Source organism: Puma concolor, chromosome D3 (genome assembly GCF_028749965.1).
Source record: "Puma concolor isolate L17-30 chromosome D3, mPumCon1.1.hap2, whole genome shotgun sequence".
Lineage (NCBI taxonomy): Eukaryota > Metazoa > Chordata > Mammalia > Carnivora > Felidae > Puma > Puma concolor.
This window is the reverse complement of record NC_141678.1, coordinates 10,455,967-10,478,382: the sequence shown is the minus strand read 5'-3', so window position 1 is coordinate 10,478,382 and position 22,416 is coordinate 10,455,967. Positions and strand designations below refer to the sequence as shown.

General features: G+C 45.2%; 1 protein-coding gene and 1 long non-coding RNA gene across 2 annotated transcripts in view; both read right to left on the bottom strand.

The window, feature by feature from the left end:
- Positions 1–22,416, bottom strand: part of RPH3A (rabphilin 3A) — a 278,986-nt gene that overhangs the window by 165,555 nt on the left and 91,015 nt on the right. The window lies entirely within an intron of this gene.
- On the bottom strand, positions 8,279–12,115 carry LOC147575297 (uncharacterized). Its single transcript, XR_015242694.1, has 2 exons — positions 12,041–12,115; positions 8,279–8,605 (listed from the first exon to the last, which is right to left on the bottom strand). It is a non-coding gene; the product is annotated as an uncharacterized LOC147575297 (long non-coding RNA).

Sequence of the window (22,416 nt, the reverse complement as noted above, 5' to 3'; positions counted from 1 at the left end):
CCCGCAGCCGGGTGGGAAGCCCAGCCATGCACCCCGCGTCTGCCTCGCCCATCCAGCACATTAGCCTCCTGGGGCTGCCGTACCCAGCACCACAAAAGAGGGGCTTAACCCACAACAATGCACTATCCCATCGTTCAGGAGGCTGGGCACCCAAGATCAAGGTGTCAGCTAGGGCCGTGAGAGTCTGTTCCAGGCCTCTCTCCTAGCTTCTGCTGGTTTGCTGGGATCTTTGACGTTCCTTGGCTTCTGCTGCCTTCTCCTCATCTCTGTGTGTGTCTGTGTCCAAACTTCTGCCTTCTTTTCTACAAGGACACCAGACCTACTGGGTAAGGGGCCTACCTACTCCACTAGGACCTCATCTCAACTAATTATGTCTGCAATGACCTTATTTCCAAAGAAGGGCACATTCTGAGGTACCGAGGGCTAAGGTTTCAATCTGGGGGGGGGCGGTAAATACACACAAAAAGGGTAAATAGCATGCCTGCACTCACACAGATGTGAGCAGCAGAACCGCCATTCAAAGATCGTTCGACTTCTGATGGTGCCATGGTCAAGATCATATTAGATGACACAGCCCGCTGGATTCCACGCTGTATCAGGAGCTGAGCAGCTTGATATCCTTCACTCTAGTAATGCAACCAGTCAGCACCCAGGAGTCAGTGGGTTCCTCGGCGCCACCCAAGGTGGGTGGTGAATTCTTTCAAGGTTAAATACTGGGAACAGTCAATAATTAACAACCACCTAGAAGACACTGGGTCTTGAGTTTTATGGCTTTCAGGACATTTTGGTTCCCTAGTAAAAGCTATGACTGCTGGGAAAATACATATATAAATTTATATGAATTCTATGTGCAATATATGAATATGCACAAAAATTTTTTTGCATAGAAGTTCAGGGCATTCAGAATGTCCATCTATGATCACCAGCTTGAGGGGAAAAAATAGAAGCTGAAAAGAGTGTGCAAGAAGCTATGAAAATATGAAAGAGAAGTTAAAAGCTGGGATCTTCCCACTTTGTCCCACAGATCTGGGGACAGTGTCTTTCATGAGTCTAGTGACCTGGGAACAGGTGAAAGTCCTACTTTCATGATTTGTCACTTCGAGCCTGATGTCACCAGCAGGGAAGGAAAACTCTACTTCTATAAGAGAAGGAAATCCACACACAGGATCCCAACCTTGAGGGGCTCTTAACTTGCATTTGAAAATAAAGCCACGTCAAGGTTTCCCTCTTACAGGATGAGCTGGCAGGAGAAAAATGAATACTTTGGTTTTCCTCTTCCTCAATTTTTATTTATTGAACTGTTGCGCTAAGGTCTGGCTTCAAGATAAACTAGGTTAAGAGAAGAAATCATCATCCCAAGGGTTAGTATCCAAAATAAGTAAAGGACTTATAAAAGTCAACACCTGCAAAACAAATCATCCGATTAGAAATGGGCAGAAGACAAGAACAGACATTTCTCCAAAGAAGACATCCAGATGGCTAACAGACACATGAAAAGACGTTCATCATCACTCTCATCAGGGAAATCCAAATCAAAACTACAATGAAATATCACCTCGCACCTGTCAGGATGGCTAAAATCAACAACACAAGGAACACCAGGTGTCAGCAAGGATGTGGAGAAAAAGGAACCCTCGCGCACCATTGGTGGGAACGCAAACTGGTGCGGCCACTGTGGAAAACCATATGGAGCTTCCTCCAAAAGTTAAAAATAGAGGACTACCCTGTGATCCAGTAATCACACTCCTGGATATTTACCCAAAGAATACAAAAACATTAAATCGAAGGGATACATGCACTCCTATGTTTATAGCCACATTATTTACAATAGCCAAGATATGGGAGCAGCCTAAGTGTCTGTCGATTGAGCTGAAAAAGAAGAGGTAAGGTAGTATATGTATACAATGGAATATTATTCAGCCATAAAAAGAACAAAATCTGGCCATTTGCAATGACATGGATAGAGCCAAAGAGTATAATGCTAAGAGAAATAAGCCAGTCAGAGAAAAGACAAGTACCATATGATTTCATTCCTATGTGGAATTTAGGAAACCAAAAAAAAAAAAAAAAAAAAAAAAAATGAGCAGAGAGAGAGAGAAATCAAGAAACAGACTCTTAATTATAGAGAACAAACTGATGGTTACCAGAAGTGGGGGGGGGGAGGGAATGGGTGAACTTGGTGATGGGGAGTAACAGGTGCACTTGTGGGGATGAGCACAGGGTGATGTATGGAATTGCCGAATCACTATGTTGTACACCCGAAACTAATATAACAGTGTATGTTAACTAACTGGATTTAAAATTAAAACTTTTAAAAAGATTTTAAAAAATTATGCAGCATATATGAAACCAGAAAAAAAAAGAGTATTAAATACTTTATGAGTCCAATCATATAAAGTTCTAGAAAATGTAGTGTACTATAAAGGAAAGTAAATCCAAGTTTGCCCAGAAATCCAGAGAGGGTAGGAAGAGAGATAATAAAAGTATGAGGTAAAAGAAGGAGAAGGAGAAGATGAGGAAGAGGAAGAGGGAGAAAAGAAATCATCATCTCAGGAGAAAAGTTAGTGAAGACTTTTTGTTGCTGCAAAATCCCCGACTCTGACTGGCTCAAGAAAAACAGAATTTGTTGTTTCATTTACTGTACTGATGTGGTCTTCAGGTAAGGTTTGATCTAGGAACTAAAATCACATCATCAGTACTGTCTTCTTTCTAACCTTTAGACTCCAACTTTGCTACTTGATTTTATTCTTTGACTCCATGCAATGCTTCCAAAGTTTTTAGGGTCCCAACCCTCCAAGTTCAAGTCCATGGGAAAAGAACCCCGATATAAGTTTTCTCATTTGGTTCAAAAAAAACTCTCATTGCAATAGTCATGTAAGAAAATGCTTTTATATTTTAGAGAAGCAAACAAAAATACTTAGGGGTAAAATGACCAACATTTGGAATTACCCTTAAGAAACCACAGCAAAAATACAAAAGTAAGGGAAAGATAAAGCAACGGTGGCCAAACTTGTATAATTCCTGACTCTGGGTGATGAGTATGAACGGGTTCCCTATACTATTATTTCTACTTTGTGCTGACTTCCAAGTTTTCATAATAAAGATGTATTCCAAGAGTCCTGCACCTCAGAAGCTCTGATATTGTCACATGCCCCTCCTGTAGCCAATCGGGGTGGCCCGTGGAACGCATGCCTTTGATTGGTCACACCTGAGCTGATTTCCTGCCCCTGAGCCAAGGATGGAGCCAGTATCACCTGAAGCATCTTCAGGAAGTAAATCCAGGGCTTTTTACTAGAGAAAGGGATGCAAAACCACAGGTGTCTTACCTCCTCCCACCACCTCCACCAGCATGGGCTGTGGCCCTGAGAAAGTGATGGAGGTCCCTTTTTACCACCCAGCATCATAAAGCTCCTTTCTTTTCTCCCATCTCCCCATCACCTTCCTAAGAAGTCGGGAAAGCGGTACAATGAGGTCATGGAGAGCAGCCCTTGAAAGCTGAAGATGCAGTGAGTCGCCAAAACATATTTATTGCTTCTCTACTGTGAGGCAGGCACTGTGCCGGGCAGGGGGGGGGGGGGGGCACAGCAGTGAACAGTAACACAGTTGGTACTTTAAACAAGTACTTAATATCTCCAAGCCTTGGTTTCCTCATCTGTAAAATGGGAATAGCAACATAATAATAGATTTAGATTTATTGATATGTATATCTATTGATAGATGAAATACAGATATAGATATAGATATAGATATAGATATAGATATAGATATAGATATAGATATAGATATAGATACAGATACAGATATAGATATATAGATATAGATATAGACATTAGGGTTACCAGACAAGAGACAGTAGATATGAAAGATTTCAATAAATAGTAAAGTTATCATTATTTCTCCTTCTCTGTCTCCCCTTCCTCCTCATTGAGTTACTAGGAGTCCCTCTCCTAGTATCTAAGTGCTCCCCCTTGACACTTCTTTATTATTTAAATAACTTCTATTTTTTTATTTGATTGTTATATATTTTTATTTTAGATTTACTTACTATTATTTAACTGATAAGTTTGCATCAGTTAAGTTTAGATTTAGCTGAATGTTAATAGAAACCAAATAATAATAATAATAATAATTAAGGCTCAAACAAGATGGAGGTTATTCATCTTCTGTGTAAAATGATTCCAGAGATCGAGAGTCCAGGGCTATTGTGACAGCCCTTACAAAGTCACTAACAACGCAGGCTCCTTCCATCTTTCTTCTCTGCCACCTTTAGCATGTGGCTTTCACCTTTAAGGTTGCTTCATGGTCACAAAATGTCTGCTGGAGCCCCAGCCATAACATCCACATTCTAGGCAGGAAGAACTGAAGAAAAGGAAATGGCCAAAGGGCTCCTATCTCTCAAAATGGCTCAGACTCAAAAAAAAGAAAAGAAAAGAAAAGAAAAAAGAAAAGAAAAGAAAAGAAAAGAAAAGAAAAAAAAGAAAAGTCTCAGCCTCCTTTAAAGAATTTTCCCAGAAGTGCCACCCAACACTTCCACTTATATTTCACTGGCTGTTGCTGTCCACAAGTGAAGGCGGGGAATGTAATTTTTCAAATTATGCTGATGTATAATAATACTGATGTCCAAACACTGTCAGGGTCTATTGCTGATTACGAAGTGGAAGATGGGTATGGAATTTAGATAATTTACAATAGAGTATTTCTTAGCATTCCTTAGAAAGTACAAATGCCAGAAACCATATTTCCACTTTATTAAACCACTTCCTTGCAAAGCTTTTTCATAGCCTGCATTATTTACTCCTAACTGAGAATTTCTTTTGGGTCTGGGCACATTTAGTCCCAGATCTGCCTACAGAACCCAATGAGGATGCTGTCTCTGACGAGCCACTCATTCTTTTCCAAAGGAGATGATTTCAATGACCGATTTCACATCTCTCAGACCCAAGGAGAGCTTGCCAGCAAGATCCAGGCCTAAGGAGCAAAAGTTCTCCCAACCAGCCTCAACTCCACGTCCAGGGCGAGGAGTCTTCTCATCTGTAAGTGAGGGACAAGGCAATGGCAGATTCCTCTGGCCCCTTCCAGCTCGGTCATTCTATAGCACTTTTATATAGTCAGTCATCAGATCACCACAGGTGCATCCAGAATTGATCTCAAAACCGCTTGGAGAAAGAAAAGATTCTCTATTTTTAAAAAAATCCGTTTCAACTCGACTTAGTAAGAGCTTTTTTTTTTTTCTTTTGTTAATGGAACTTGGAAATGCATGAAAATTGGAGACCTAAACTCTTGGATTAAAACACACACACACACACACACACACACACACACACACACACACACACGTGAAAAGTTCCATTTCCCAGCTGCCTTATCATCATTTCACTGGGTCATATGTAGCTTGGGATTACAATATCTAATGTGGCCATATCTTGAATGCAATTACCGTTGCTATGGTGGGTTCCATAAGTATGCATTACTGAGACTCACAGTTCTTGCCAGTGAGTTTGAATATCTAAATAGAGTAGACGACCACTAGAAAAAAAAAATCATTACCTAATCTTATTATTCATTTATACTGCAAAGAGCCATTTAAGTACAGCAGCCTACCTTCATTTTTCTAATAAAAGGATCTTATTTTGCTTACAATTGTTAGCCCAACAAATCTAAAATATTTGACTTGAACAAATACATTAATGTTTTCTAATATATTCCTTGGAGTCACAATCTGGCCCCTCCATCTGTTGGCTTCCCTGAAATATTGCTACCCTGAGCTGTTGTTTGTTTTCTTGCTGATCAATTTAAAGCTTAACACGCTTCCTATTCCAAGGGTCAGATCTGTTAAGAGCATCCGTTGTGACCCAGGTGAGGCACATCTGGAGATTCATCGACCCCTTCGGGCCACTGAAGTGCCAGGAAAAGCAACAAAGGAGTAATTTTCATGGTGGCTAACGTCGGGAGTAGATGTCTAGTGCCTATCCACACCCCTGGAGGGAATTTATTCTTCTATTTAGAGCTTTTGTTTTCACCTACCATTTATTGGGCACTTGCCAATAAGCCAGACCTCTGATAAGTGGCTTATGTGTATCAGTTCACTTAATCCTCATAGCACCAAGGTATGGATACCTTATTATACTCATTTGTCAGATGGATGAGAAACCAGAGCTCAAAGGGGCTAAGTTATTATTCAAGTCTTAGCGGTCAGTGGTGGAGCTGGGGTTTAAATCCATGTGTGCCTGACTCTGTAACTCCAGCCCTACATACTGTGATAGAGGGGACTGTTGTCATAACTCCTCACCCTTTCCTAGATGCGTGCCCTTGGACAGGTAACTCTGCAGTTCCTCCCACAGAAAAGAGTTTCCCTTGACTTTGAGCTTGGCCATGTTGCTTGATCTGGCCAATGTGATATGTGCGGATATTACACAAGCATAGATTTGAAATGTGTTGCACGGCTGGGCTTGCCCTCTTGAGATTCTGCCAATACTGAGAAAAGAATATGTCTTGGCTCGCCCACTGATCCCAAAAGGAGAATAAGAGACACATAGAACAGCCAACCTGCAAACTTGTGAGCCAAAATTAAATGTTTGCTGTATGCCAGTAAGATTTTGGGCTTGTTTGTTATACAGCAATAGCTAACTGATACAAAACCATAGTTTACTGTGTCTTGAGTATCATAGATCTTCATCACAACAGGGAGGAAAATTCTATTCTCTTAATTCAGTGATGGTCACTGATATTATAGGACAAAGAAATTATATAGCCACCAACATATGGAAGATAGCACCTGCCCACCACAATCTGATAGCCTAAGATGTGTTGGGCCCATGTCATTCATCATTATGTTCAGATGCCTGGGCATGATTAGCTCACATGAAACCTTCGAGTCTGACATTGAACTTTGCAGGATTTAATCAATTCTTCCAGAAATCTCCAAAGACACACACACACACACACACACACACACACACACACACACACACACGGGTCTCCCTATCAATCAGGGAGACAGTTGCCAGTCTTAAACCTCAGTCTGCTTCTCTGTCACTGCAAAGAGATTCAAGAAACTACTTGAGGGCAGAATAAGCCTGAAATATACTGTGAAGACAGTAATTCTGACATCTCTTTTCTTCAGAAAGTCTTTTGGTGCAGTGAGAAGGAAGAAAGGGGAAACGCTGCAGGCTCAAAGAGAAAGGGGCAGGAAGCAGGCGATACATGAGGAAGAAACTAAGAAATAAAAACAAAAGAGTGGTCAGATTCAGCCAACAGGATGCTAAAACGTCCCCTATTCCACTGGCTCGATTCAAGTTCCACAGAAGTCAAGGCTGCAGTTTCCATGGAGTGCTGGAGTAGCATCTACTGTGGTTCCTATCAGTATGAAAAGACGGGCAATCCCTCGATCAAACACAAGAACTCAGACCTTGTTTGAGGTCTCTCATCTTCTCTGTTTTAACATCCTATCCAGTAGTCATAAAGTATTGGTCAACTGCCCTAATTTATTGCACTCCACTCTTGCATGCAGACCAGCTGATCCCAAGGCGGCTGCTAGCCATCCATTCGTTCCACAAATCTTTATTGAATGTCTGCTCCATGCTGGAGCTGCGATGGTAAACAAGGCAGATGTGAACAAGACAGAGATGGCCCTGCCCTTACACAGTTTTCAATCTAGTGGAAGAGAAATTAGACAGGCTATTATAACATGTGATGTGTGCTCTTATCGGGGAACAAATGGAACTCAAGAGGCAGGAGGTATCTTAGGCTGGGTTCGTCCAGAAGCAGACCCTGAGATATTTCTTTAAGAGGCAATCCCAGGAAACCCTGGTGGAGAAATGGGGAACTGAGACACGAAAAGGAGGACACTCCATAAAGGGCCCATTGCCAACTCATCCACCAGAGCTTATTTCTGCCAGGAAGACCTAGGACTCAGTGTAGAACACATGCCCCGATTATCTTCTCTGTGGGGTGAGGGAGCTGGGGTATGTATACACCAACTCCCACACAATCATTGCTTGAAGGCTGCTTCCAGGTGGCATTAATTCCCTCGCACCAGCTGCTGTGGGAAAGTGAGCACAGGTGGCCTTGAACGGGCAGTTGGAAGCTGGGCCAGTGTGCACTGAACTGAGAAGGGGTAGGGGGTTCTAGGCAAGGCACAAGCACCTCCAGTTTTATATGAAAAAAAAAGTGAGGTACAGAGAGGTTAGGTATCTTGCCCAAACTACACAGCAGAAGAGTGGCAGAGCTGGGACTCAAGTCTGGGCTCCTAACCACTTCCCTACCACCTCTCATAGTATCAAAAATTTGAGCTTTATTCTAAAGGCAACGGGAAGCCACGTAAAGGTTTCAAGTGGGGCTGGATGGTGGAGAAGGTCATGTGCTCATGTGGTGGCCACGTGGAGAACAGACCAGAGAAGGGCAGAGTGGAGGCAGGTTTGAGGAAATCAAGGTAGCTAGACGAGTGGTGGTGGAAAAGGTGCTGGGAAAACCACCCCTAGGTTATTTGCTTCACAGCCAAGTACAACCGGAGATTTGAACCTGAGGACTGTTAAATCGCAATGTCTTCTCTGGAAGTGCTCAGTGTATGCAGAGCCCTGTTTTTGTCCTTCTCTTTACTCTGTGCCTACAGAGAAGAACGGATTTTAAGCGGCTGGGGATGCCAAGGATAGCATATCCCCTCACCTTCGTCTGACCACTCTTTTCTTAGAAAAGTCCTTTATCCCACACAGTCATTCCATGGCCCCCATATAATGTTACTGAACCCGTGTCATGAGTCTAAGGGAATGGCTTACTTTATTACAATCCAAAGACCCCCACCAGGCTGCTCCCAGCCCTCTAAGCAGGAAATCCCCCACCCTAGAAACAAGGACTGGATATAAGAAGGAACATGAAGCAAGGTTTCTTAATGTTGACACTCTCGACATTTGGGGATAATAATTCTTTGTTGTGGGGGGGATGCCTCGTGCGTCGTAGGATGCTGAGTAACATCCCTTCACCCACCAGCTGCCAGTAGCACCTTCCCAGCTATGACAACCAAAAAGGACATTGCTAAATGACCTCTGGGGGACAAGACTGCCTCCAGGCGAGAACCACCAGGACAGAGAGTTATAAATGCGTCTCTATCCCGGGAAACCATCACCAAGATGAAACCCTACCAACATCAAGCACAGCCATAAATTCTGTAAAAATGAAATCAAACACCTCTGGAAGGTTATTTCAAGGAGAGAAAATCCATGGTGCAGACCTGAAAATCACCTGGCTTATGCCCACGGCAGACATCACCGATCAACCACTGCTCTCCTTCCTTCTAAGCCTGAAGAGACCTCTAGCTTTCCCTGGGCAGCTCTGAAGGCAGCCAGTGCCAATTGACTGAAGTCGGTGTAGGAGAATCACATGTACTTTTGTCCTATTGCTTCCCTTGCCACCCCTGCATTGAATTACACTCTTAGAGAGGGGTCTCCACCTTCTATCTCCCCCAACACAGCCAATAGATGCAACTCCCTCCTCAGCAATGCAATGGCAATAATTCTCGTCTGAAGGAGGAAATGCACACTCCCCTATGGAAAAGTCCACGTTCTGGGAAAGGATGGGGTGTGTGCATGTAATGAACCCCACCCCCACTCTCATCCCGATGGCCTTGGCACCCTGTCTCCCAGTGGGGAGTCACTGCTATAGACTATAGACGTGATTCCTCGGGGAGAAAAAATTTCTTCCCTTCTCTACGTTTGTCCTCTACGAGACCACGAGAATGTTACATATGCACGGAGCCCTTGATATAGTCAATTTTCTTTAATAATCCAAATATGGATTCAAACATGTTTTTAACTTAATGCAATGTGAGTTATGACTTCTTAGTTTGAATAGGTCAACGTATACGGTTGGCTAATTGAAAGCAGATCTTTCTCAAGCTCTGGGCTACAATAAATTTCTCTCTCGTGGCACTCCTTCCTGGGAAAAACTAAGAGCTATATTTGCCAAGTACAGTTAAAAGGGGAAAAAAAATCGCCCTCCCCTGTGACCTGTGTAGATGACACGGGAGGACAGGCTCAACTGTTAATGAGAACCTAAGCTGTTGCAAAATTACAGAGAATGACTTTCGTCTGAAGGAGAGAATTCGAGTTTCCAAGCGGAGCCAAAATGCCTTCTAAATATATAGCACATCTACACACTATTAGAGTGTGTAAAACGGCAACAAAATGACAATCCCAAGGGCTAGCGAGACTCCAGAGCAAACCGGAACTCTCACACGTGGCTGGGAGAAATACGAGAAACGCGAGAAATACCGCCACCCTGGAAAACCGTTTCCCAATTTCTTACAAAGTTAAGCATAGAGTCCTGTTCAAACCAGAGAGCCCACTCCTAGGTACGTATCCGAATGAGATGAAAACCACATGCTCGCACAAAAACCCACGTACAAACGTTTATGAGGGCTTTAAAAACTGGAAATAGGGGCACCTGGGTGGCTCAGTCGGTTAAGCGGCAGACTTTGGCTCAGGTCATGATCTCGCAGTCCGTGAGTTCGAGCCCCGCGTCAGGCTCTGTGCTGACAGCTCAGAGCCTGGAGCCTGTTTCCGATTCTGTGTCTCCCTCTCTCTGCCCCTCCCCCGTTCATGCTCTGTCTCTCTCTGTCTCAAAAATAAATAAACATTAAAAAAAATTAAAAAAAAAAAACAACAACAACAACTGTAAACAGCCAGAACATCCCTCAGCTGGAGAATGGACAAAGAACCTGTGGGCCATCCATCCACAGCATGGAATACTACCGGGCAACAGAAAGGAATGAACCATGGATTCGCACAGCAACACGGCTGAATCTCAAATGCGTTATGCTAAGGAAAGGTGTCAGATTAAATATAGTGCATCATGCCACTTATATGACATTCAGGAAAAGCAGAAGTGCAGGAATAAAGTGCAGATCACTGGTTTTAAGAAGTGGAGGGTGGGGGGAGGATTTTAACCGCAAAGCAGCAATACGAAGGAGTTTGGGGAAGGGTAGTGGCTCCTGTATCTTGACTAAGGTAGTGGTCACATGACCGTGTATTTGGCAAAACTCATAGAACTGTGTACCTTAAAAGGGAATTTCACTGGACATAAATTTAAAAATGAATGAAATCAGACTGCACCATCTACAAATCCAGAATGTTTTAGGACGTTTCTCTGAGCCTCATCTGGAAAACAGGGTTACTTCGTAGGCTCTTAAGAGGAATAAGTGGGACCAAGAATTCAATATGCATCAATAATTGGTGTTTATTAGGGGCGCCTGGGTGGCTCAGTCGGTTGAGCTTCCGACTTCAGCTCAGGTCATGATCTCACGGTTTGTGGGTTCGAGCCCTGTGTCGGGCTCTGTGCTGACAGCTCAGAGCCCGGAGCCTGCTTCGGATTCTGTGTCTCCCTCTCTCTCTGTCCCTCCCCCACTCACATTCTCTCTCTCCCTCTCTCTCGAAAATAAATATTAATTTTTTTTAAGTTGGTGTTTATTATTATTCATTTAACCAACCCTTAACCTGGGCAAGGCTCCAGTTTCTAAGTTTACTTGTCTGTGTCGTTCACTGGGTTATATAGACTTCTACTGGTCAGGGAATGTGCCAGACATATACCTGTGCACACCACGGTGCCCATTCTCATACTTCACACGGGCAAAACGATCCATAAGTTTTTGCCAAATGGAAATGTTGTGGGAAGAGACTGATAATTGTCCCCCAGCATCCATTCTCCTCGATTTCATCATAGAGTTTTAGCTGGAAACATGGCTGCCTAGTTAAAGACTACATTTCCCAGACTCACCGCAGCTAGGTTCGGGCATGTGACATGGTGTAGCCAATGGGGTGTGAATGAAAGTGAGATGCACCCTTCCAATTTGTGCCCTTAAAGGGACGAGGGTGATGCTGGCTGGAGAGGCAGGACCAGAGCCATTGCCTTGGTCCCAGAGACAGAAGCGACAAATGAGCATGGCAGAAGTGTCCATCCCCTATATCAACAGACTGTGGCGAGAGGGAGAAATGTATTGTTCTTTTCCTAAAGCCACTGTTAAGACAGGCAAATGAGTACCCTAACTCACACAAATGGATGTCCACTGTGCATACTGTTCCTTCATCCAGTTGTTCAAGGATGTTTCATTGTTGGCGGCTGCTCTGGGGGGGGGGGGTGGTGAAAAGAGGTCTACACCTGGTCTTTGACCATTGTGACCTCATAGTATAGTTGGGAAGGGGAAAACCCTCCAGCCAAAAAAAGTGGTTTTTTTTTTGTTTTAATTTTTTAACATTTATTTATTTTTGAGAGACAGAGAGTGAGCACGGGAGGGGCAGAGAGAGAGAGAGAGAGAGAGAGAGAGAGAGAGAGAGAGAGACAGAATTGGAAGGGAGCTCCAGGCTCTAAGCTGTCAGCACAGAGCCTGATGCGGGGCTCGAACCCACGAACCGTGAGATCATGACCTGAGCCGAAGTCGGACACTCAAATGACTGAGCCACCCAGGTGCCCCCCAAAAAGGTTTTAAAACAATACACAAATTAAGTCTTGAAATAATGCAAGTGACCTTCATTCGCTATTATCCGAATGCCTTCTAAGTGCTGGGCACTGTTTTAGATACTAAGAACATCATAAGGGAAATAAAGTCAGAGTCTGCTCTTTTAGTGCTGACATTCAAGTGAGGAGAGAGGAGGAGACAAGACAATAAGCAAGTACATCAACGAGAAAATGTTCGAGTAGCAGTAAGTGCCTGGATACGAATAAAACAATATATGCCGACAGACAGGGACTTGAGGGTTAATATATACAGAGTGGTCAGGGAAGGTTGCCCCAGGAGGTGGCATTTAAGTTGAGACCCTAATGATGAGAAGGAGCTAGCCATGTGAAATTCTGGGAACGGGTGTTATAGGTAGAGGGCACAGCCGACTCAAGGGTCCTGGGGCAGAAACAAACCTGATATGCTTGAGATCTATAAAGAAAGCATGCCCTCCTCAATTGGCCATTTCCTTGTCCACAGCAGACATGGCTAATCAACCACAGCACTTACAGAACCCTCACCCATCACTCCATCCGTTCCAATCAATCCAAGTGGCATATGAGGCAAGAACTGAGTCAGCCTCGAATGGATTTAAAGGCTCCCCTCACTGACCAAGAAAGGCAGAAGGAGAAAGTCCCACCCTTGAAAATAACATAATTGGACTTTCATACTTTCTTGCAAACAGCTCCGTCCAGAGCCTCTCATTCAGCAACACGCAAATGGAGCGTTCCCCTGAGTCCTGCACAGCACAGAGACCCAGACCTGAAACTAAAATAAATAAGGCTTTGTCCCTCCTGCTCTCGCACTGGCAGATTGATGATGATCGTGCAGGCTGAATCTGTCTGCCTGGAGTGAAGCTGCGGTCCTTCCCCGTAGCCCTTGTGGCGGCTCCTCACCTCTTATAGGAGTCTGCTCTTTGCCTCATGGATCATGTTCTAAATGATACCCTCTAACACGTGAGGTCTTGCCTCGAGATGCACCATCGTGACTACATGATCCAATCCCAGGCATAGGCGCCCTTCTGGGGTCTGAAGCCCCTAGGAGATTGCTTGTGCGCCATCCATCATGCGGGGTTCAACCCTCGGGGATGGGCACGCTGGGCCAGATCCTTCATGCTAATGACCTTGGTCGGGCATTTTCTGGAGGCCAGAATCTATGCCAAACACTTCCCATGCCAGCCTCCCCTAATCCTCATATTAACCCCATGAGATGCTCTTATCATCCCCATTTTACAGATAAGGAAACTGTAAATAAGATAAGGCACACAGGGTCCCCAGGGTGGCTCAGTCAGTTAAGCGTCCGACTCTTGACTTCAGCTGAGGTCATTATCTCACGGTCCATGGGTTCGAGCCCTGCATCAGGCTCTGCGCTCACAGTACAGAACCTGCTTGGGATTCTCTCTCTCCCTCTCTCTCTCTGCCCGCTCTCTCTCTCTCTCTCTCTCAAAATAAATAGAAACAAACAAAAAAAGATAAGGCACACAGGGAGGTTAGGCAGCTTGCCCACTGTCACCTGAGAAAATGCCAGGAATTGAACCCAGAACTCAGCACCTGAATACAGCTGCCCCCCCTTCACGGATTCAATTCTCTTATTTCAATTCCCCAATGTATTCAGTTTCTCTTAGTTCTCCTCCACACTTCCTACCCCATCCTGTAACACAACTTCACTCAAAACAAAGAGAAAAACTAATTTCAACTCAGAGCTACCTTCTGCCATTACTTGAGTCCTTTCAAATCAGGTGCCTCTCCCCTTCAATTTATTCATGCAACAAATATTTATTAAACATCGACCATATGCTAGGCACGGCCAGCTGGTGGGACTCTTGTGACTTTGTAGCAGATAATTCTTTCACTCTTGTAAAAGTATGATTGTCAAAAATGGCAACATGGCTCCAATATTTATCGTTAGGCTACACTGTTCTCTGCACCTCTTACGGAATCCTTAGGCTACACTGTTCTCTGCACCTCTTACGGAATCCTCCTCAACACAAATATTTTCCAAAAACTTGGGCTGAAACAAGCTTGGGTTGATGTCTGGGGAAAAGACAGTAAAAACAAAATATGCTTCCTTTTCCATGCATTGTTGGTTTTACTGCAAATCCTCTCAGCTACTTGATTTTTGAAAACAACATTAAACTAGAGCCACACAGACCAACACAAATGGAGCTCAGCCATGACGTTGAGTAAGTAAAGCTGGTTACATAGGAGGATCTGTGTACTTTGTTGTCATTTCAAACAGGCAATGTGCAAAATAATACAATGTGTTTTGTTGTGGCATGCACACATAAGAACAAAGCATAAACACGTGTATGAGAATTAAAAGCACCAAATTCAAGATGTGGGTTACCTCTGGTGGGGACACGAGGGAAGAAAGACTGGGGTGGGGACTCCAATTGTTTTGGTAGTGTATTATTCCTTAAACTGAATGCTGCATTCAGTAGCCCGAATATATATATATATGCCGGGGTGGCTCAGTTGGGTAAGTGTCCGACTTCAGCTCAGATCATGAACCCGCGGTTTGTGGGTTCAAGCCCCCGCATCGGGCTCTGTGCTGACAGCTGAGAGTCTGGAGCCTGCTTCGGATTCTGTGTGTGTGTGTGTGTGTGTGTGTGTGTGTGTGTGTGTCTCTGTCCCTCCCCCACTCATGCTCTGTCTCTCTCAAAAGTAAATAAACATTTAATAAATAAATAAATAAATAAATAAATAAATAAATGAAATGACAGCTTCAAAATAGACACCTAGATAAGTTACACGGTTTCTACTGGGTAGACCCATAAGAAAGAGATTGCTGCTGGAAGACCATTTTAACCTACCAACGGGCAATTTCATATGTTCATCACACAACGCAGATCTGCAATGCACCAGTTCATCCAAGCTCAGCCTTTCCAATAAATCTCCGTTAAGAATAATTAAGAATAGAAAATAGCGGTCTGGGTGGTGGTGGTGGTGGTGGTGGTGTGTGTGTGTGTGTGTGTGTGTGTGTGCGCGCGCGCGCACACACACACACTCCTGAACTCCAGTTAATGCCAGTTTTCAGGGGACAGAACTGAAATTAATCTCAGAGCTAAAATGTGCAAGAGAATAGGAAAAAGATCTTAGCAAAGAGCAGACCAATGGAGCACTTGCACCAGCAATCAGCGTGGATACTCCGTCATTCCTCTCGCTTGCACTGGTCAACAGAACCCACCGAGCGAACGGCCCTGAACCACCGTGCTTTGTCATTTCTCAGCATCCTGAAGTCCAGGGAGGCAAACCCTTGGCCATTAAAACCATGAGGAAGGCTTTATTAGAATTCTAAAATAGGCCACTCGTTTCTAAGGTGCTTGAGTAGACTGTCATTATCTTATCCCCCTCCCCAAATCTATTTATGTCAAGTAATGGAACTTATTCCAAGAACGGAGGAATAATGAGAAATCTGTATTGCATGGCTATCATTTCATCCACTTCTCAGTTCTCTCCAATTGAGAGCTGTCCCCAAAGTGATGTGCTTTTTTTTTCCTCAAAGCTTTAAAAAAAAAAAAAAGAAGGAGAAGAAAGAAAACAAGTTTTAACAGAGAGCGGGAGGGAGACCCAAGATTGCAGTACAAATGATCAAAGTGAAACAAACCATGCTTATATAGGGCAATTGGGGTTTTAAAACTGGAGTGCACACAAGAAACACTCCGGAAGCTTATTAGAAATGCAAATTCGTGCCCCTGCCCAGGTTCTGATTCAATAGGCCCAGCCAGGAGCCCAAGAACTGTGCAGTGTAAGAAGCATCCAGGGTGATTCAGAGGCGGGATGTTTATAGAGACCTCGCCAGAAGAGAAACGTGGTAGGAGGGTCTGGCCACCCTAAAACTGACCTGTGTTCCCCCAAACATCCTTCTTGATCAAGGAAAGGGTAGAGCTGCCATCTGCTTGGAGCTCCCTCTGAGCTTGAGAAAGCATTCTGAACTAACGCATTCCAGCTGCAGAGTTATGCAATCGCTTGTTCATTCACTTATTTCCTTCAATTACCTGCTCCACAAATATTTTTGAGCACCTACTATGTGCCAGGTGCTATGTTACAGCAAGAGACCCATGTTCATGATGAAGGGGGGGGGGCGTGAAGCATAAAAAAAAAAAGAAAGAAAAAGAAAAAAGAAACTACAGATCAGTGAAAAAGGGAAGGATTTTTTTTTAACTTTTTTAAATCACCAGGCAGCCTACTGTGGAGACACAGTACATAATTTATAATGACTACTTTACATATCTTTCTGCTGAATGTACCTAGGTCCTTTTTATTTTCTCTTCCGGACGATAAGCTCCAGGCAAAACCATCTCATTTGTTACTGGGGAAATTGTTGCTTCTAGCTTTGGGGGCCTTGAGGCTATGTCACAGCGCGGCAAACATGATTGGTCCCGAAAGGGAATTGCAGAGGCCAGGCACTGAGGTCTTGGAACATGTAATGACCGCCTGGGGACTTCACGGGGCATAGGAAACAGCCTGATTCGCCTTCGCCTGTGAGCTTAGAACTGCCCCCTCGCGGGCCTCTTCGCTTGATCTCAGCTAAACATTCAGTCCTAGGATGACCGACCGTCCCTGTTTATCCAGGAATGGTGGGGCTCGGGGGACATGGAACGTTGACGGAAGTCCCAGGAAAACCGGAACAAGTCGGCCACCCCACCTAACCCCCGCTCCCAAGGTGCCAATTAAAGGATGAGAAAGACAGCCAGCCATGAGCACAGGGACATTGCAGGTGCTTAATAAATATCCGTGGAATGAATGAGCAATGCATAGCCCAGCATCTGACACAGAGCACAGCTAGCAACCTTCTTATTACATTACTATTATTATTGAAACTAATGATTAAGCACCTACCCAGCACTCTTCTTAAATACCTAGTGTGGCAGACATTCTCCGAAGTCTGTTTTTAAAATTTTTATTTTATTTTTGTTTATGTTTATTTATTTCTGAGAGAGAGACAGAGTGCAAGTGTGGGAGGGACAGAGAGAGAGGGAGACACAGACTCCGAGGCAGGCTCCAGGCTCCAGGCTCCGAGCTGTCAGCACAGAGCCCGACGCAGGGCTCGAACTCACGAACTGAGAGATCACGACCTGAGCTGAAGTCGGACGCTTAACCGACTGAGCCACACAGGCGCCCCTGTTTTTAAAATTTTAAATGAAACCTCTGATGTCATGTTGGCCACACACGCCCATCCAAGTGGGCTGCAGCTTAAGAGATTAAGGGTTCAGTTGCCTTTTGTTGTTTGGGTTTGTCTGGGGGTGGTGGGGTGCCATAAAATTAAAGGAAGCTGTTTGACAAAAACCTCACCTAATTGCTGTTTACTTGAATTCTCTGCATTATGTATAACTCGACTCCAGTAAATGACAGTGAACACCATAGCTGTAATAGAGCTTTTGTTTATCTTCATATCTATATAGTTCTTTATAGGACTAGGTCTGGGAGGGAAAGAAAACAAGAAACAAAGGGGAACAAACGTGTCTGTGAGGTTTCCTGACTGTCCCTTCCACCGGGGGGGGGGGGGGGGGGTTAGGTAATTCTGTTTCCACATGAGGGTCTTGCCCCCCTGGACTGTTTGATAATTCCTTGAGGTCATGAAGATTAGATACTTAGAAGCTCGCCTACCAATAAAGTCTATTTTTTTAAATGTCTACTTATTTTTGAGCGAGAGAGACAGAGCACAAGCAGGGGAGGGGCAGAGAGAGAGGGAGACACAGAATCTGAAGCAGGCTCCAGGCTCTGAGCTGCCAGCAGAGATCATGACCTGAGCCAAAGTCCAAGGTTTAAACAGCTAAGCCACCCAGGCGCCCCCCCTCCACCACAACAAAGGGTTTTAGGCACAAGGCAGCCCCCTAGAGCCGAGGGGTCCCACCCTGCCGGTCACTACAGAAGGCCATCACATGACGTCCCTTTGTCAAGCAAATGGACCCACAACTACACTGTTTTGCCTCCCTGTGCGTCCTTCCCTCCCACTGGGCCTAACACTGTACTGAGCACCGTGTGGGCTCTCCACAAATGCTTAGTGACTGGACAGATCCCCTCGACGCCCCCTTCTGAATCTCATTCATGACCAACCAGCCACCTTTGAAGCCAGTTCCAGGGCTGGCCCTCCTTTCCTTCTCAAGAGCCCTACAGATGCAGCTGTCCACCGGACAACTCCATGCCGCTTTTTTCCTCCTGGCCCCAGAAGACTGTCCTGTGAACACCACGACTGCTCCTGGGAGAGAAAAGTCAGTGAAATTAAGATCAGCTGCACTTCTTGGGTACATAAAACCTCTCTCTGCTATGTGAATGTCCCCCAAAGACCTAGCCGTATCTTGGGGTTGCAAATACCCTGCGATGTGACCAAGGTGAGTATCGTAATTGCTACAATATATATGCCAGGAACAGAGCTAAGCAATATACATATATCCTCATTTATCCTGACAAGCACTCTGTTAGTGGTTACAAACACAAGCTTTGAAGTCAGATCTGGGCCTATTTAGATCCCAGTTCTGCGGCCTATTGGGTGTCCTTGGATACAATCCTCCTAGACTCCAATTTTCTCACCTGTAAAGTGGGGGTTAAAAATACCTAAGAGGCTTGGTGTGAGGAGTCAATGACAAACTGTATCTAAATCCATGATCGCAGTCAATGTTTAGGCAATGGTGTTCATGACGGTGATTAAAAACAAAGAAGTGGAGGAAGATAAATCAATTCAGAGAGGCTACTTAACTTACCTAAGGCCACACAGCTAACCCGTGACAAATACGGGACTCAGAGCCAGGTTTAGTTCATTTCCAAACAACTTTTAGCACCAGAAGATTCTCTTCGAACATCTCACAACTCTGAGCATTTGCATCCCACCTCCTATACAGTCCTACTCTGAAGGAAGCCCAAATGAACACTTTGGGTGCCAAGGACCACTGTTTGAAAATGGCCGCTGCTTTTAATAATTAATAACCACTCTAATTTCAGATCACTTCCTAGCTATCACAAGAGATACGACGCCATCTATTGCCATAAAAATGCTTGCGACAACCACCACCAACATTGGCTGCTCACGCATCTGGAGTCCGCCAAGGGTTGACCAATCCGAGGTAGGTTCAACACCACCTGTCTCTCATCTTTCTCGAACCAACAACCAACCCAAGAAGGGCGACGGCAGAGGCACAAGAGAACACGAGGGAACACACCCAGAGAAACAGACTCCGAACAGGCACATTGTTGCCTCTGCCTTGCTCTATTGGCTGAAGTGGGTCACATGGCCAGGTGCAGAGTCAGAGTACAAGACCGTAAAAGCAGACGGGCAAGGGAGTGGTAGCTTAGGACTCACCAGGTCCTTGGATGTGCTGAGAAGCATGTTCAGATCTCCAGGGGCTGACGTGTGCCACACTGGATTGTCAGAATGTTTTTTTCAGCCTCCTCGCAGAAAGTTTGGCAAAGGCTCCCGTGAGAAGTGTACGTCCATCTCTGGCTTAGCTTTCTCCCTGCTTTTCAACCCGGCCAGTTAACGGTCAGCCCTTTAATAGGGCCAAGGGCAAGGGAAACAGTGTGAAGGCTGGAGAGCTGCTCCCTGCCAGCTGTGTGATCTTGGTCAGGACCTTCCATTTCTCTGAGCTTCAACGTCTCCGTTATAAAACGGACAATTACCCCTGCCATCATCTCTCTGGCTGTGGCCCCATTAGACCATCTAAACATGTTTGTGAGGCCATAATAATTCCTGACCTCCTGGGCAAATCTTTCGAGGTGCTCCTCTTAGCCCAGCTCCTAATACCACACTCTGCCAAGAGTTAACTCAAAGAGAACTTGTGCAAGTCTGACAGTCTGGCCATTTTCTTTGACCTTGACAAAGGGTGGGAAGGGGACGCTGTTTCTCTCGTCGTTTGCCCGAAGACGTGGGGAGTGGGGACACGGGGGACGGTCCCTGGAATATCCTGAAACCTAAGACAGTCTTGGCGTGGCTGCTGTCTGTAAAATGGAAAGGGAAGCAAACACAAGAAACGCTGAAACTAAGCCAGCTCGTCTGCATCCAACGACAACTTTTGTCCTCCAAACTTTTCCAGACGCACAGGCAGCTTAGTTGGTATTCAGGTGGTGGCGGTGCTTGCTGAAGCCATCCAGCCTTTATCCCAAGTGGAGTTCCCTAACCCCCTCCTGCTTTGTTCTTAATCCCCAAAAACTAGGGGAGTGGAGGGAGGGGAGCTCGTTTCTGGTGAACAGCATATAGTACTCTCTGCGGCTAACGTACTCAGAGCCCAGATTAGGTGACATTGTAATTACAGCAACGTGGGCCCCGATGTGGGTGTCTGGGTGGACACTGAAGGCAGAGGAAATGTAAGGATGGACCATTGCATCCAGGTTCCCTCTGCTCCTAACACCACATCGCCTCTTTGCTGTGTTTCATTATCGTGTCCTTGTCCTGTGCCCTGCAGCCCCTGGTCAGTCAGTCCTGGGGACTGGAACGGGCATTAGGACTCATTCAGCTAAACGGGGACATTATGCCCACTCTATCACTCCCCAGCCCAAAGCTGACATAAACCCACCACACTCCGGGCAGGTATCCTCCCACGCTCTGCTGAAATACCTCCGGTGACAGGGAACTCGCTAAATCTCGAGGCAGAAGGGTCTGTTGTAGGGGATCTTTAGACCACACCTTCCTTGGCTTCGACCAAAGATCCCTATACCCTGATTCTGGTCACAGAAGCCCCACAAACTTCATTCCATCTCTCCCCTATGACTCTCCTGGGGACATATAAAGGCAACTATCACCTCCTTGCTGAGAAATTACAGGCCATCAAGCTTGATCTTTTTCGGCTTCTCACCCTCTACCCGGTCCCCATCGCCATCCACCATCAGGCCCATGCCCTTTCCTTACGTCTAAGGAGTACGACTGCCTCTCGTTCTGTTCAAAGCAACCTTTCCACCTGTTCTCACCTCCATCTCCTCCTGCCCTCTCTGTCACCTTAGTGATTGAACTGGACTAGGGAATCGATTTAAAAAGAGGAAAGGTTCACACCCAAAGTTTATAGCTTGGGGGACTGATTCAATGGTGAAGCCATCAGTGACAACAGAGAAGAGAGGAGCAGGCTGGGAGGGAGACGATAAGGTCGGGGTGGGGTCAGACTAAGTTTGAGGCACCTGGGGACATCCAAGTGGAGACGTGTAGCAGGTGGCTGGACATTAAGATGCGGAAGCCTTGAGAGAGAGGTCTGGGCATGGGGATTAGGGAATCATCGGTGCAGAGAGGTTCTTGGAACATGAGGTGGGATAAGAATGCCCAAAGTAGATGTAAAGAGTGAGAACATCAGAGACCCAAGGATGGCATTTGGGGGAACCTCAACGTCTAAGAAATAAGCACAGGATGATACAGAGATGGGAAAGGTACAAAGGCAACCAAAAGGATTTAGTAAAATGAAAGCCAGAGGCGGAGAGAGTAGGGGAGGAGTGTGACCAACCTCGTGTCAGATGTGATGTGAGGTCCATCCAAAGAGCACATGCAAAATGTCCAACCTACTTGACTGTTGGAAGATTGGGGTGAGTTTGGAGAATGTGACTACAACAGAGGGATGGGACAGGAACCAAACTGCAGGGGGTGAGAACAGGAGGAAGGGCAAAATAGCTTCCCCTTTTGAGCATATATGAGCATAGGAAGAGTTCCAAACAGGAGTTTCTGATCCAGGGGCTGCGTCTGTTTCCTTGGGTTGCCATAGAAATAACCACAAACTCAGTGGCTTAAAACAAGAGAAATGCACCAAGGTGTGGACAAGGTTGGTTCCTTCCACAGGCTCTGAGGGAGAATCCATCCCACGCTTTTCTCCTAGCTTTTGCTGGCTGTTGGCAATTCTTGGCATCCCTTGGCTTGTAGACCTATCAGTTCAATCTCTGCTTCTGTCTTCACATGGCCAGCCCCTTGTGTCTCTGTGTGTATGATTTGAATCTCCTAGTCTTCTGAGAGAACACCAGCCA